The following is an 18,091-nucleotide window of genomic DNA, read 5'->3' as shown; positions in this document are numbered from 1 at the left end:
TGACTTCATGCGGGCTTTGTCAGGTACATGTACATTCTGTGGTCACAACATATCAAAATTGTAGAATCCATGTTTTCTGCACAACACTTTTTTTTTTGTTATTCACCTTCTCGTTTGTAAATCTTTCTTGTCACCCCCCCTACTCTTTTCTAATGCCTCACCCCCTATTCCATCCTCCTCTCCTCTCTTCTCCTTCCCTTCTGTCACAGGTTGCTTGTCCAGTGGTGGCATCCTGTGGAGCTACAGATCAGAGTAAGTACTTCTCAGGCATGCTGTACACAGGTGCACAAATACACCTATGTTCTGTAGTATTTCTACTCAACAACAAATCCATTACTGCTTAATTTGGCAAGTCTTTAAGGATTTGAGATTGGGCTTTGTATGGAAATCTCTGTGCTTGAATGCAATAGAAAAGTGGACAGGGCTTTGCATAAGAAGTGTTTTGTTAGTTGATGCAGTTGCATATTTAGATCACTTTGAATGATGCCGAACAGAACACCAGTGACAGTGTTGCTGACTGTGAACCTGAAAATGAAGGAAAAGTGTGTGCTGGATCAAGTCTGCAACCTCTCTCTATCCTAGAAGTCATTACTCCTTGTGTGGTGTATAAACACGTCAAAAACAAACAGTGACCCTGGGCAGATTGCACACTGCAAAACAATTTCAAAGCCTGCGGTGTAGTGTAAACACAAAACATTTCTAACCTTCACGTAGGGAAGACTTCACCTTAAACCTGCTGCTTGTTTTAGTGTCCCCGTTGACCTTGGTGAGATGTAGCTTACATCTCCTCAGCCCTTTTTAGGTCGATACAGCTCACTTTCTGTGCCAATATTTAGACGGACGCTCAGTGTGGACGTCTGATGTGTGAGACTGAATCTGCAGTATGTCTTAGTGGTGCTATTAATTTAAGTCAACAGCATTGAATTTTACATGTACCTGATTGATGTGTTACAAGCTTGAACTTTTTTTTTGATTCAGTGTCGTAGAATGAATCTGGTTATTTCATTGCCTACCTTTCTAATTATCTTGTGCGACTGCTGACCTGAGGTTGGGAACCACAGTTTGGTACTGCCACAGGACAGGGACTCTCTCATTATGCACTGTACTGAAGACGCTATGTGACACACCCTGACAGTTTATGTCCACATTGCTCTCAGAAGTTTAAAAAGGCGCCCCACAAATAGGATACATATTGATGACAGAGGACCCTGTAGTGCCCAAAAGAGCGCGTTTTTATGAATCATGTGAAAGCTTTTGTTTTCACTGTAAAATTTGCAGCAGTGATATTGTTTGTTTTACATGAGATCACACGAAGCAGTCTGAGCTGTGCCTGAACGTGTGCATTATGCCTGCAAAGCCCAAGTTTGTTTGATTTGTGTGAGTGCTCTGGAACATGTCTATGCCCGACCTGCCGGTGTGAATCTAGTCTGGTTTTCTATGGAGCTTGCTGTCTCACTTGCTGTTGATTAAAAAGATGTTTTATGTTTTGCTCTTAAGCTTGTTTATTGAGATATTCTGTGGCACGATTCAGCTGACTGCTGCAGCTGCAGGTAATGTGAGCACAAGCAACACAGGGACCCTGACCAGCTGTCACTGGCATGAATATTCAGTTTAAGGGCCCCTTCACACATAACACGAAAGACGCAGAAACCGGAAGAAAATGCGCAAACTAAAAACAAAATGAGGAACCGTGAAACATTCCACCTGCTGTCGGGAGGAAAGCACAGTCGAACAGGCATGCACGATACCGCGGCAACAGTATTGTGCATGCTCGTGGTCGCTCACACGAACAGTGGTAGCACGAGGAAAATTTGTGCGCACAGCAGTGGAGCAAATTATAAAAAAAACACCACAATTTATAATACTTAATTCCTGTTATAAAACGCAGACTTGGACTCCACCTAGATGTACACCAGGAAGTAATGAAATGATGTGGATTACTGTTCTCCCGTTTGTTTTACATGAATTACCTGATGCACTCCTCTCATGAAGACATCAGCCGGGCTCCCGCCTCATGAAGAGTTGGCTCCCGTCACATCAAGAGTCGGCTCCCATGTCATGAACACATCCACCAGCATGGTGTGTCCAGTGCGTAGTGTTACGCTGGTGACCACATTGCAAATGTGATATGTGTTTTAATTATTACATTGTGGAGAAATCTTTCAGTGACACATGCCTTGTAGTGATTTTCTGTGTGGCACGATATTTACCAGCGTTGCGATATTGTCAGCTGAGGCGATATGTTTTAATTTATTTCCACATGAGAATACCATGCCGACATCTGTGCCTCACGGCCAAAATATGCCAGGTCATATCCTACAAGCCAGTACAGGTGTTTCCCAGCTGTGGCTTGTGAGCACAGATATCTGAATAGCTGCATGTTGCAGGGGGACACGCCCACCTTTGTCTGTGGATCTCGTCAGGTCACACAAAAAAAGGCTCACTCTCTGTTACTTTGTTCTGTGATTTTAATTTAATGTATGTATTGTTTTTTGTCCTGCATCTGTCTGATGTCTGTGTCTGTAATGTAACACCTTGCATGCACAATCAGGTCCAGCTGTCAATCAGTCGGCGGTCAGCTGACAGATGCTGTCCATTGCAAAGTGTATGAGCAAAGCGAACAGACATGAATGAGTTCACGCCTTTACCCTTATGTGTTTTATTTCATTTCCACTCTTTCTGTCTGTCATGTAAACTACAATTTACGTGGTGGAAGGGACATGAGCCTGCCCGGCCAGCTGTGCCATGTGCTCTGACGCTGGCCTCATGAGGGCGTGAGCGCCCGCACACGTGTATTGCGTGTTCACCAGCTGAGGTGCAGTGCACAGTGGTCAGCTGATCGAGCAGCACACTGCGCTGGACAGCGACCGGACTCCGGGACACCCAGCCACAGCTCACAATATTGGATTCATGGTGTATGTGCGTGTGTGTGTTGGGGGGGACACACTCCACAGGCCATTTGTGTTGGGGGGAGCGGATGACGATGACATACCATTTGTGGGGGGGGGGGGGGGGGGGGAGTCCGGCAACGCCACATTCGTGGGGCACTTAGACACTTTTCATAGTCAGCTCGAATGTGGTTGCCTGCAGTCTACTATCGTGTCAGGTGCGTGAATAGCCACACCTTTTCTAAGTGCCCGGAGAGCGGTGTTAGATGTGTGGCACCTGGAATTTGGCCGACACTTGCCGAGAGAGGAGTCGAATGGGCACACACAGGGCATTCGCTGTCTTTTGGTTGCTTGTGTGCGCGCCAGTCGACGTCAGACGTGTTATGCCTGAAGGGGGCTTAACAATTACTACTTATGTATACTTTTAATACTACTTGGATAATACAGTTTTCAATTCATTCAGCACTATTTGGATAAAAAACTGGACTGGTTTCTCATGTTATTAATGAACATGAATCATGGTCAGTGTGCAGAGCTGCAAAATATTTCTTTATCCTCCTTCTGCCTTCATGAAAATCTTATCTTTGGTGCTTTGATTGATTGTGGAAGGGGTTTTCCATCCTTTATTTCAAGCTTGGAGATAAAATCAGGCTGTGCCTCTTTGGCACTACTTTCTTGCACACAAAATTGTTCTTGGCTCTGAATGCATATGAAAAAACAAGTAACAAAACAGTCCAAACATGTTTTTTGTATGTATAACAGGTGCTCTGAACCTGCTGTTGACAAAGAGTACATGCAGCCAAATTTCAGCACCACAAAGCTGACTGTCTCTTTTCCTTTATGTTCTTGTCTTTACATTCAGTGTGACAAATTTACAACATATTATAACATCTCCACAGACAAGAAAATGAAACGACATTTTCCCACCATGAACGTGATGCTGAATAGGTCAGTGCTTGTGTGACTCTGTACGTTATCGTGACAAAATTATGTGTCCACTACATGACCTGTGTTCACATCTATCTGACACACATGGACACACACGTGTATGGTGTGATTTGTGGAAACGACCGCAAACATGTCAGAATGCTCTGGATAAGCAGGCGACACACATCACCAACTGCTCTGACACATCCGTGGACGTTTTGTGTCAGGAAATGTCTTAATTACTGTTGTGCTGACGATCATGGTAGGTGGGTTTACCCTCTGATAGCTACATGTTCTTGGTAGATTCTGGAGACTGTAAAGCCGGACACTCACTGGAATACTGACCATGTCATGTAGGAGCAGCACTCATTAGAGTGCATACCTCTGCCAATCTGCATTTGGTCCCCATTTAATTTCTGGCCAGTGGCTTCTGTGGTGTCCATCCTGTGCATCTTTTCTTACAGTATTTGGATGAGTTTTTTCCAATTGTGGACGATGATTATTTGAGGGACGGAAAGTTTTATCCTCCACCGCGGAGTGGGAAAAAGTGGGGCTATTGAAATGGTTCTGTCTCATCAAGCTATGAAATACACTGCCATGGTATGAAATTTGGTAGGTTTCTAAGCTGTGTGCTTATCAAACTCGAGTTTCAAGAAAAACGTGGAGTCCACATAATAATGAGTTTTGCTCCAGACCTTTCTGAGAGGTCATCTCCTGACAAAGGTACCTTTCAAAATTTTCTTAAGAGGGAAAAAAAATGCCATACATATCCACTACACCTGTGCTATTTTCCCTAATTTATTCTTAAGGATCTAATGACTCATTATACATCATAATTTAAAAAAAAAACTAAATTTTCTGTTTTAGGGTATGAAGAACATTGAGGGAGAAGATGTACAACCCCTGGCAAAAATTATGGAATCACCGGCCTTGGAGGATGTTCATTCAGTTGTTTAATTTTGTAGAAAAAAAGCAGATCACAGACATGACACAAAACTAAAGTCATTTGACATGGCAACTTTCTGGCTTAAGAAATCAGGAAAAAAAATTGTGGCAGTCAGTAACGGTTACTTTTTTAGACCAAGCAGAGGGAAAAAAAATGGAATCACTCAATTCTGAGGAAAAAATTATGGAATCATGAAAAACAAAAGAACGCTCCAACACATCACTAGTATTTTGTTGCACCACCTCTGGCTTTTATAACAACTTGCAGTCTCTGAGGCATGGACTTAATGAGTGACAAACAGTACTCTTCATCAGTCTGGCTCCAACTTTCTCTGATTGCTGTTGCCAGATCAGCTTTGCAGGTTGAAGCCTTGTCATGGACCATTTTCTTCAACTTCCACCAAAGATTTTCAATTGGATTAAGATCCGGACTATTTGCAGGCCATGACATTGACCCTATGTGTCTTTTTGCAAGGAATGTTTTCACAGTTTTTGCTCTATGGGAAGATGCATTAGCATCTTGAAAAATGATTTCATCATCCCCAAACATCCTTTCAATTGATGGGATAAGGAAAGTGTCCAAAATATCAACGTAAACTTGTGCATTTATTGATGATGTAATGACAGCCATCTCCCCAGTGCCTTTACCTGACATGCAGCCCCATATCATCAATGACTGTGGAAATTTACATGTTCTCTTCAGGCAGTCATCTTTATAAATCTCATTGGAACGGCACCAAACAAAAGTTCCAGCATCATCACCTTTCCCAATGCAGATTCGAGATTCATCACTGAATATGACTTTCATCCAATCATCCACAGTCCACAACTGCTTTTCCTTAGCCCATTCTAACCTTGTTTATTTCTGTTTAGGTGTTAATGATGGCTTTCGTTTAGCTTTTCTGTATGTAAATCCCATTTCCTTTAGGCGGTTTCTTACAGTTCGGTCACAGACGTTGACTCCAGTTTCCTCCCATTCATTCCTCATTTGTTTTGTTGTGCATTTTCGATTTTTGAGACATATTGCTTTAAGTTTTCTTCTTGACGTTTTGATGTCTTCCTTGGTCTACCAGTACGTTTTTTCCTTTAACAACCTTCCCATGTTTGTATTTGGTCCAGAGTTTAGACACAGCTGACTGTGAACAACCAACATCTTTTGCAACATTGCATGATGATTTATCCTCTTTTAAGAGTTTGATAATCCCCTCCTTTGTTTCAATTGATATCTCTCGTGTTGGAGCCATGATTCATGTCAGTCCACTTGGTGCAACAGCTGTCCAAGGTGTGATCACTCCTTTTTAGATGCAGACTAACGAGCAGATCTGATTTGATGCAGGTGTTAGTTTTGGGGATGAAAATTTACAGGGTGATTCCATAATTTATTCCTCAGAATTGAGTGAGTCCATATTTTTTTCCCTCTGCTTGGTCTAAAAAAGTAACCGTTACTGACTGCCACAATTATTTTTCCTGATTTCTTATAGTGTTTCTTAAAGCCAGAAAGTTGCCATTTGAAATGACTTTAGTTTTGTGTCATGTCTGTGATCTGCTTTTTTTCTACAAAATTAAACAACTGAATGAACATCCTCCGAGGCTGGTGATTCCATCATTATTGCCAGGGGTTGTACGATGACAAATAATTGGTGGCCCTGCAGATCCACTCCTAGACTGTTTGCTGAAAGGCTGCATAAACTGTACATATCTGACCCCAGAGGAGCACAATCCTTTAATGTGAACCTCATCTCAATCCGTGTAGCAGCAAAAAACACTTTTGGGATTTTTAAATCAAGTTTGAGGGTGCCCTTTTTCATCCCGAGTGTTACTTCAAATACAGCAGTATTTTCTAAACAGCAGCAGCTGTAGATTTTCCAAGGTATTGAATATGTTCAGAATGACCAGTACATGTTTGGGAGGGTCAAAGAAAAGTGTAAAATTTCTTTGATATTTTAAGAGAAAATGGCTAAAATAAATGGGAATAGGTCATTTGACCTACATGTTTTCTCTTAAAATATCAAAATTATAAATTTTGCACTCTATAATCCTACTGAACATGTACTGGTCATTCTGAGCATATTGAGTACCTTGGAAAATCTATAGCGACTGCAGCTTAGAAAATACTGCTGTATTTGAAGTAACACTCGGGATGAGTGGTCATTTTCGGGCTGTTACATGCTTGTCTTAGCTATGTCCTAGACTAACTTTGTTCATGTAAATGTGGAACTGATGAGTAGGATTGAGAAAGGAGAGCCCGAAGACCATCAAACAGTTGCCCTAAAATGTGTTCAGTTGAGGGGGTACTTTCTTCCATAAACCTAGAAAGAAGCCTCTCTTCTCTTTCCAGATTCCTCTCATGCTGCTGTTGTATATTGTCCAGGAAAGATCTCTGCTGGGCTGACCGATCACCCAGGAGCTTGGTATCACCAGATGATGGCTTTCGTTCTCAAAAGAATGTATAATTTCAGTTAGCAAAGAAAAAAAATGTTCTTTGTGGATCTCTCACAGTCCTGTATTCTACCAAAGAATCATCGTACTTCTGTATTCAAATATCTTGTAACTCATCCACACGGCTTTTGATTTCACAAAGCTCAAAACAGGAAAACAAAATTGAAATGAAAATATGTTTGTGTCTCAACTGTCTAAAGGACATGAACTGTCATATTCTGCTGGAACTTTGTAATATTACCATTTCTAAAAAATAAAGCACTCCAAATAAATAAATAAATATACAGTGACTGTACAATATTTTTTCAACAAGCTCTACAGGACATTTCAAGAACTCACCATGGTTTTATTTAGCAGCATATTACTCTTTAAAAAAAACTCACTTTTTTGGCAGCCTCCTCTGTGTCGTCTTCAGGTTGTGGAGAGCTGCTGTCATTAATCTTCTCCGATGTGCTGTGTGCATCATCTATATATGAGAGTAGTAATTAACGTGATGTACTAAAGTGAACGAGGAAAAAGAGCGTTCGCTAACTTGATGACAGACTGTGTTCGTGCACTTTACAGTATCACTCCGTGTTTTATTCAGTGAATCACTCCGATAATAAACACGTGGGATAACTTAACCTGAATCACCAACATTAACTTGAACTAAATCCACACATTTGGCTAAAAGTACATCTCGTAAAAAAAGACCGCTTCAAGCCTCTGCTTGTAGAAAGCGCTCTTCATTGCTTTCCATTGGATTTTAATTTGCTCAACTGACCTGCTGACTCTGGACACAGACTTGGTTAAACAAGTCTGTGTTGCCAAATTTACATCCGTCGAGCCTTTCCACTATTTTAAATTCTTTAATACGTTGAGGAGAAGTGTTGTCTCTTGTAAAGTCCAGCTGTGTTTTGCGACCACCATTTTCCTGAACACAGAGCAGGAAGCATCACGTGGTGATGTGACATAACAGACATGCGCAACAAGAGTATCCACACAAGCGGATAATCCGACGTGCTGTTTACATGGACCCCGATCGGGTTACAAACGGGCTCACACCACCTCCTCTGACCCGATCATGATTTCGATTGGATTGGGCGAATCTATTCAGATGGCGCTGTTTACATTGCGTGATTTTGATCTGATCATTCAATCTGCTTGTTCAGTCAGATTACTTGTGGTTCATGTAACCACAGCTACTGTGCAATATGGAGTGGTAACAATAAACAGTGAATTTAATGTACATCTGAAATGTTATAGGATGGAAAGGCTTTAGAGTACTACTAAAGACAAGTGCCAAAGGTACTATTACTCTGAAAGGTACTCTTTATTGGTCTGCCGCTTTAGTGGTATTCTTATCTGTACTTTTCTTTTGCTAAAGAGTACTCCAGATGCAGGCTGAGGGACAGAGAGCTCTCTTCTGCACAGCAAAAATGTGTCAATTTATTTTATAGTACCGAATGCAGTGTTACACTTTCAATGATTTCTAACGAAATGAAACACGCCTGTGATGAAGGATATTGGCTGAATTGTTGTTGTTTTTTTTGTGTGTGTGTGTGTGTGTGTGTGTGTGTGTGTGTGTGTGTGTGTGTGTGTGTGTGTGTGTGTGTGTGTGTGTGTGTGTGTGTGTGTGTGTGTGTATATATATATATGTATATTCCTTTAGCTTTGTGAACTGATATATTTCTAATATATTTAGAAATCAAGTATTTTAAGATATAATTTTCAGTCAATAGCACAAAAATGTGTAGTTGAATGAGTTCAGAGCCTCCTTCCCCCTGCCTCTTGTCTTACTAGTAATCGTACAATCAAGGGAAAGAAATCATAACCTTGATGATGCAAATAAGAAAAGTAAATGTCTAAAATCCTTCATATATCCTTCATATGTGAATTCCTCACTGATCCATGATTGTCCGAGCTTGTGCAGGACTGCAATCAATACGATGGACCCGTGTCACGTATTCTGCATTTTTATTGGTCAACATAGTTTGATTTTTGGCAGTTGTTTATTGTAAGTCTGATATAGGCCTTGAGGCCCTTCGTGCCAGTGCTTTTCTTTGGGTTCTACAGCATGAAGCAGATGAGAGTCCACAACTCCCACTGGACAGGACACCAGTCCCACACAGGTTACTTCCTCAGCAAAAGCTGGTACACATTTACAGCTGGGTGGACTGGGACAGTGCAGATTGTCTTGTCCAAGGATGCAGACAGGTAGTATGAGTGTAATTTGCACCCAGGTCTCCATATTGGCAGGCCAGCTCCGTGTCCACAGAGCTGCCTGCTGTGTCGTCATTGTACATGTTGCATCAGACGTTCAGAAATTTTGGGCAACATCATCTAATCGTGCCTTATCTGAGATGACACTGCAGTAGACTGTTCCCCTAAAATCTAACTGCAGATCAATAAAAATGTGTTTTATCCATCACTGGAACAGGTTTCGTGGTTCCATCATATCAATCTCTGTAATTGCAATAAGACATCCATTTCAGTCAAACCAGGAATTCTCATGCTCGTGCATATTGTCAAATGTTGGTTGAAGGTCTGTTGATACTTCTTTCCCACACGGGGACACTTCGTATGAAGTAATAAATATTTATGTTCTTGGTTCATACACTCTTGTGCCTCTGTGAGCTCGGTTTCATGCTGAGCCGGGGGTGACTGTAGGCTAATATGAACTCGTATTTTTAATAACGCTCAGCTGTTGAATGATCAAATAGTGTCTCTAATTAAGGCTCGAGTGTACACCCATGTAAAATTCACTCTGGAATGCTAACAACCTGTGACATTTTCACAGGAATTTTCTGTGCAGGTCTCACAAGGGAGGGGAGTTTGAGAGAGTGTGTGTGTGTGTGTGGGGGGGGGGTGTGTTCATGTTGTTCACATCCATGTCAGACTGAGGCTAATGAAGGCCAGACTGATTCTTGGATGCAAACCTTAAGTAAATGATGCTTGTTTGAATGTATTAGATGTCTGTAGCATCACTGTGCTCTCCTGCCGTGCCAGCAGTGTTTTTCTTTTGTTTCTTTCTGTCTTTTTTATCCTGTTTGCTCGTGACGGGTCAGAATGTCTGCAATGTGTCCGGTCATGTTGCGTGCTATCAGTCAGCCTTTGAGCATTGTGGATTGGGGAAAAGCTACACAGTTAGTTCTTCCAAGCTTATGCTCTTACAAAAACAATTTGTTAGTTAATGGAAAAAATGAGTGTTGTGTCATTTAACAAATGAGACAAACTCAGATTTTTCCCCACCCCCTTAAAAGGTGTTAGATTTACATAACAGGATGGGAATTGATACTCATGTAAATTATTCTAATAGATAAACCATAGGTTTTCCCCCCTCTTTTATATCTATATTAAAGATATACCACTTTTATTTTGTTTTCATAAGACTTTAAAAAAATGCATGAAAGCAGAAATTGGAGAAAAGTAAAAAAAAAAAAAAAAATCCACAGGCAGCGTTTTCACAGCAGTGGCACTTTACATGTAAATGAATCCAAATGTGTGATCACTCGGTACTTTTGAATATTGATTGGAAAGACAAGGACATAGAAATGTAGCACTTGTGAATGCACCCTCTCCTAAGCGGCTGAAACATGCCATTAATACCTTTCTGTCTCTTTAGTGCCTGGCTTGCCTTCCACACAGTGAAGCAGTGTCATTTGAGTTTCGCTGATATAGCATGTGTACTTCATAGATGGATGGATTCAATGGATCCAATTAGCCATGGTCATTGCTCATCTGTTTAAGGTGCCAGTGTGAGTGTTGCGTAGAATATCCTTGGTTTTGGTAGTTTTGTTAAATGTTCTTGCAAAGTACTTTAAAAGCCCATAAAGAGCACATTGTGAGGAATGCACCCATGATGGAGATTTGATTTACAACACCAGCACATTTTCTCAATAGGAGGGAAATAATTGATTTTCAATATAAAAGGTAACACGGCATTCTTAAAGGAGAAGGTGACCAAGCTCTCTACCTTTTTGCTTTCATCACTTATACTGTCAACGTTGCAGTTATTCCTGACTTTTACTGGAAATGTTTTACTGGGTTTTTCAGCAGATCTCTGCTTTTCTTTTTATACACCCTGTATTCTCTGCAAGCTTTGACGATTGATGGTGGCATCTGCACAGTTGCATTCCTAGGTCCTTCTGTCGCTCGGCACGATGTCGTACAGAGCAGGCCCTCTTTGTAAGCGAGGATAGGATCACAAGAAACATATTTGCTCAGGTCATTCTCAACCCACAGACAGGCACAACACAACGTGACACGCAACAGATGTGTCACATGAGCTGAAATCAAAACAGCCATCCAGTGTGGAGTTGTACACACCATCAGACATAGCCGTTGTGATGAGGCGGAGAGGGAGCAGGAATTCTAACAGAGCTGCCAGCAGACAAGTCTGGAAGAGGACAGCGCTGTTTGGAGGTGGCTTTGACACTCGTAGGCATTCTGTCATCTGCAATGCTCTGATCACATGTACACGCTGCACTCAATGAGCTTCATATCAGCCATATGACAGGTAGGCTCCCAATCAGACAATAGCCAAAGGCGGTGTCCTTTTCAGTACAAATGCACAGTGTGCCAAGACAAAATACCATCACATGGCATCACTGTGTGTGCTCCACTGCTGTCTTTTTCACTCGGGTGAAGAGGATGTTTTTTGTCCCTTGTCCAAGTCTTTTCATTTTCAGTATATACAATCTCTTCTTTTCATCATATATTAAAGTACTGGTACGTTTCTATTTATTTTATTATGTGTATTGCACTTATTTCACAATATGGATCCTTTTTAAATGCAAAAGTTGATAAAATATTTCCCACAGTGGAATAGCTTTACATTAAAAAACTTAACACATTGTAGCTTTCTCTGTAGACTTCTTATGCAAGTTTGTATGGAGGCTTGTGTGTATATAACGGGTAAATGTGCGAAGAAACCAAAACAAATAAGCACGGAAATTAAGTTATATGTACTAAAATGAAATGGCACAGAGAAAAAGTATTGAACACGCTAACTGAAATTTATTTAATACTTTGTATAAAATCCTTTTAACAGCTTCAAGATGCCTCCTGTAGGGAGGAACTAGTCACATCCACTGGTCAGGTGTGATTTTTTTCCCATTCTTTCACACAAACAGTCTTGAAATGTTGAAGTTTATGTGGACCTCTTCTGTGAACTCTGATCTTTAGTTATTTCCATAAATTTTCTATTGGATTCAAATCAGGTGATTGCCTGGGCCATTCAAACAGCTTCATTTTCACTTATTTCAAACCATTTGACAATTTCCTTGGCTGTGTGTTTGGGATGTGTTTCTGGTTGGAGTACATTGTTGTTTTCGGTACTGTCCTCCATTAGAACAGGGACGGATGGACACTCGGCTACACTCTGTTCATCCCTGATTTTAACTTCCTCTCATGAAAACTGATTGATGTTTGCAAAGGCACTAAAAACGCAGCATGCATTAGCTGCACAAATGGACTGGTAATGATATTCACTGCAGTTAAATCTGCCCCATAAGCAAATAGTGTGGGCTTATGTTGAGCACAAGGAAGAGACCGGAATCCATCATCAGAACAATGAATGAATGAAGGCTCAGCAACAGCTGCTTGACTGATCACATACTCCAGACTGTCAGGCCACATCTGTTTACCACTCTGCCAGCTACATGAGTGTTTACAGTATATCTGTGGGTGTAATTGCGCTATTTTCCTGACGGCAGCTGTGACCCACACTAAGTTCTCTCCCAACTTTCTATTAAAGCGTGGGGGGAACTTTCACTAATAGTAATCACGCCTGGCAACAACGCTATGTAAATATGACTTATCAGCTTGGCCAATTTGGTTAAGTGGCATGTACGTGGGTGAGCCACATATCTAGCGCCAAAGTAACTTCTACGAGAAGTAACTTATACTGTTAACGTTCATATACGGTGCATCTGGAAAGTACTCACAGCGCTTCACTGTTTCCACATTTTGTTATGTTACAGCCTTATTTTAAAATGGATGACATTCATTTTTCCCTCAAAATTCTACACGCAATACCCCATAATGACTAGGGATTGGTATTGATAAGATTTTATCGATTGATACCATTATCAATCCGATTCCTTATCGATTCCCTTATCAATACCTCTTGTGAATTTTCTGTGTACTAAAAGTAGCCTTTACAGGTTTTCTATGTCAACATTTTATTGAATCTTAAAGTAAATAAATATGAAATTGGTCACTGGATCCTTGATCTCTCGACATAAATGGAAATAAACATAATCTGTATTTTTTGTCAAAAGCATTTCCTTTCAGACATTAACGGCATGATTGTCTCTCCATACATCTGAGCTGAGCTCAGCTGGCTGCTGTAGTCTGCAGGTCTGCAGCCATAGAGTCTTGGGCTGCTGCACATCAGCACAGGATGTCTCATTTTGGGAGGAAAAAGACATTTTGATCAATTGCAGTTATTCTTTGCATTACAAATTTTAGAAAGAGGTGTCATTTGATTTAAACAGCGATTCGCTTTGAAGTTATAAATTCTGAGCGAGCTCGACTCAGCAGAGAGCGACGCAGCATTTGGAGCAATGGAGAGGAGGACAATTCTTGTTTCTTTCTCGCAACAAGACAGGAGTCTCAGTTAGTCACTTTAATCTACACAAAAGTGACTCACGATTAACATATTTTAATGGCTCTGAGAGGGGTTAAGAAGCCGAGTTGCCACTTCTGAAGAGGAGCGAAACAAGGAACCAAGGAAGCAGCAGATCAAAGCACTGCTTCATTGGTTCAAGGTTCAAAGCAAAGCCACGCTGCAGAAACAGTTAATTACAGACCTGCTGCAGGGTCTGCAATCAATGTAGAGAAATGATCATTTTTCTGACAAACACCCTCAAAACAACTGCTACTCTGAAGGGAATCGTTAAGCAAAAAGGTTATTGATGTCGGCAGATGGAATCATTTCTTAACAATACTTGAAAAGAACCGGTTCCCAATACCCATCTCTTGTCATGACAATATGAAAAAGGTTGTTTTTTGTTTTTGGTTTTTTTTTGGGGGGGGGGGGGGGGGGGGGTTGTTTTTTTAATTTATTTTTTAGATTTTTACAAATTTATTAATTAAAAAATGTAAATGCTAAGCAACTCACGTGTACATAAGTATTCGTAGCCTTTGCCATGAAGCTCAAAATTGAGCTCAGTTGCATCTTGTTTCCACTGATCATCCTTGAGATGTTTCTGCAGCTTAACTGGACTCCACCTGGGGTGAATTCAGTTGATTGTATATGATTTAGAAAGGCACAGACCTTTCTACATATAAGGTGCCACAGTTGACAGTGCATGTCAGAGCACAAACCAAGCATGAAGTCAAAGGAATTGTCTGTAGACCTCTCAGACAGGATTGTCTCGAGGTGCAAATCTGGGGAAGGGTACAGAAACATTTCTGTTGGTTTAAAGGTTCCAATGAGTACAGGGCCTCCGTCATTCATAAATGGAAGAAATTCGGATCCGCCGGGACTCTTCCTAGAGCTGGCTGCCCGTTTAAACTGAGCGATCAGGGAACAAGGCCCTTAGTCAGGGAGGTGACCAAGAACCCGATGGTCAACCATTCAGAGCTCCTTCCAGAAGGACAACCCTTCCAGAAGGACAACCCTTCCAGAAGGACAACAAAACAATAGTGCACAGTGCGCAATCCCAAAACAATAACAAAATTGGTAAACTTAATTCTTAATATTACAACAGGTAATTAGATTGTTTTTATATAAAGTCTTTTAAAGCCAACTAAGGTACCAAATAATTTAATGCTATCAAAACAGTTATTCTAAATATTAACACCTTTTACAGAAACACAAGTTTTTACAGTTGTTCAAGTTGTTAATTTCTCAAATAATAATGTTCCTCTCAAATTATAACTGGACTCCCTCATTTTAAACAGATCCTGGACATACTGAGGTAAAAGTTTATTTTTAACTTATACATGATTTGTGATATAATCAACCAAGTCCCAGAATTTCAAATTATGCAAACGGACAAATAGTGGGTGCATTGACTCACGGTATGGTTTATTACTGATAATTATTATAGCTTTCTTTTGTAATACAAATATTGGATTTGTATTTGATTGATGTTTCCCGAAACCTCAAAGCAATATGTTACATATGGAACAAGTACTGAATGACATAAAGTAATTAACGGCTGTTGGGAGAGGACGTTTTGTGCTTTACACAGAATTGCAGTGGCTTTTGAAATTTTAGATTTAACATAATTATGTGTTTTCCTACTTAATTTATCATCAATAAGAGCTCCAAGAAATTTAGTTTCATTTACAACTTCAGTTTCAATATTGTGTACTATTAAATTTCAACATAAATTCCTGGGTTTATTTTCAAATATGATACTCTTAGTTTTACCAAAATGAAGCGATAATTTATTTAAATCAAACCATTCTTTGATCTTCTGTAGTTCCCTCTCCATCATGTTCAGAACCTGTCCCAAATTATCCCCACTACAAAACACAGTGGTATCATCAGCATAAAATACATTATACATTATAAAATATTTGTAGCTGAAAGTCTACATTCCAAGAACATGTTGATTGTTTCCATTGTGATGGCCCAGAGGAAAAATATTTACACAATTTTTTTTTTTCTCCATGTTGCTGGACAGAATAGACCGTCGTTACATTGTTTGGTGCATGCGCACTGAGTACTCCACGTCTGTCATGTAGAAGGCCATGGGAAGCGCTGTGAGGAAATGCCTGTAACATACCCAACTAAAAGTGGACAAAGTCTCTTTAAACGTTTTTCAGATATGACAGTCAGAACAATAAGACAATGCGGAAAACGGACAATATGGAAAATGGAAAAAGTCATTATTATTTTTGTATAATCAATCAATTCAATCAATTTTATTTATATAGCGCCAAATCACAACAAACAGTTGCCCCAAGGCGCTTTATATTGTAAGGCAAAGCCATACAATAATTACGTAAAAACCCCCTGTGAGCAAGCACTTGGCGACAGTTGGAAGGAAAAACTCCCTTTTAACAGGAAGAAGCCTCCAGCAGAACCAGGCTCAGGGAGGGGCAGTCTTCTGCTGGGACTGGTTGGGGCTGAGGGAGAGAACCAGGAAAAAGACATGCTGTGGAGGGGAGCAGAGATCAATCACTAATGATTAAATGCAGAGTGGTGCATACAGAGCAAAAAGAGAAAGAAGCACTCAGGGCATCATGGGAACCCCCCAGCAGTCTAAGTCTATAGCAGCATAACTAAGGGATCGTTCAGGGTCACCTGATCCAGCCCTAACTATAAGCTTTAGCAAAAAGGAAAGTTTTAAGCCTAATCTTAAAAGTAGACAGGGTGTCTGTCTCCCTGATCCGAATTGGGAGCTGGTTCCACAGGAGAGGAGCCTGAAAGCTGAAGGCTCTGCCTCCCATTCTACTCTTACAAACCCTAGGAACTACAAGTAAGCCTGCAGTCTGAGAGCGAAGCGCTCTATTGGGGTGATATGGTACTATGAGGTCTGTTGTGAAAGTGTCGTGACACGGACCCACAACAGGGGGCGTTAATGAACGGACAATGGATAAGCCAAAAGTAACAATTTAATGTTGTGAATCGCACAACGACGTACAGACAATAACAATATGGTGGACTGTCAATCATACACCAGGTGACGTGTGGGCAGGCTCGACGATAGAAGACGCCTGGCGAGAGAAGAGCCGGATCCCCACACAGCTTCCACCACCAACGGAGCTGAAGAACACTGGAGCCGCCAAGCCCTGCGCCCCAGGGGCCGCTGGCTTCAGCAGTCAGACCCGGTACTGCTGGCACAGAACAGAGACAGTCCTGATGAGTGTGAGTTCGCACGCTCAGTAATCCCACAGTCAGTGTTTAGTTAGGAGGGAGCACCTCCAATCACACACTCGTGCAGATCCTGTTTAACCACTTATCTGGTTTGGGGTGGGAGGCGAAGCCGTCGCTGATCACACCAAACGCCAATCCCACAGATAAGGACACACCACAGGAAAACGGCTGCAAAGAAGTTCAGATTATTACTCAATGTTTTGAGTCAGCATAGAAAATTACCTGAATGGTAGCTGATTTCTCGGCAGGGAGGTGGAGTTGCAGTCCGGCCTTTATCGTGGTGGTGATGAGTAGTGGATGAGTGACAGCTGGTACGGATGATGTGTGACAGCTGTCACTCCTGGTCGCTCCGACGCCCTCTCGTGCTTGAAGCCCACACTTCAAGCAGGGCGCCATCATGTGGTGGTGGGCCAGCAGTACCTCCTCTTCGGCGGCCCACACAACAAGGTCCCTAAGATAAGATGGGACCTGATTATTCAAAACCTTATAAGTAAGAAGAAGAATTTTAAATTCTATTCTAGAATTAACAGGAAGCCAATGAAGAGAGGCCAATATGGGTGAGATATGCTCTCTCCTTCTAGTCCCCGCTAGTACTCTAGCTGCAAAATTTTGAATTAACTGAAGGCTTTTCAGGGAACTTTTAGGACAACCTGATAATAATGAATTACAATAGTCCAGCCTAGAGGAAATAAATGCATGAATTAGTTTTTCAGCATCACTCTGAGACCAGACCTTTCTAATTTTAGAGATATTGCGTAAATGCAAAAAAGCAGTCCTACATATTTGTTTAATATGCGCATTGAATGACATATCCTGATCAAAAATGAGTACAAGATTTCTCACAGTATTACTAGAGGTCAGGGTAATGCCATCCAGAGTAAGGATCTAGTTAGACACCATGTTTTTAAGATTTGTGGGCCAAGTACAATAACTTCAGTTTTATCTGAGTTTAAAAGCAGGTATGTATGTATGTATGTATGTATGTATATATATATATATATATATATATATATATATGTATGTATATATATGTATGTATATATATGTATGTATATATATGTATGTATGTATATTA

At 40.9% G+C, this 18,091-nt stretch overlaps 1 protein-coding gene across 5 annotated transcripts in view; it reads left to right on the top strand.

Annotated features, from left to right (window-relative positions):
- Positions 1 to 18,091, top strand: part of foxp1b (forkhead box P1b) — a 732,035-nt gene that overhangs the window by 246,055 nt on the left and 467,889 nt on the right. For all 5 annotated transcript variants that reach the window (XM_034167467.1, XM_034167463.1, XM_034167462.1 and 2 more), the window contains one exon: positions 210 to 252. The gene's annotated coding sequence lies outside the window, so the exon portion shown is untranslated. The remainder of the gene's footprint in view (positions 1 to 209; positions 253 to 18,091) is intronic.

Source organism: Thalassophryne amazonica, chromosome 3 (assembly GCF_902500255.1).
Source record: "Thalassophryne amazonica chromosome 3, fThaAma1.1, whole genome shotgun sequence".
NCBI lineage: Eukaryota > Metazoa > Chordata > Actinopteri > Batrachoidiformes > Batrachoididae > Thalassophryne > Thalassophryne amazonica.
Note: the sequence above shows the minus strand (reverse complement) of the source record. Positions and strands in the feature narration are given on the sequence as shown.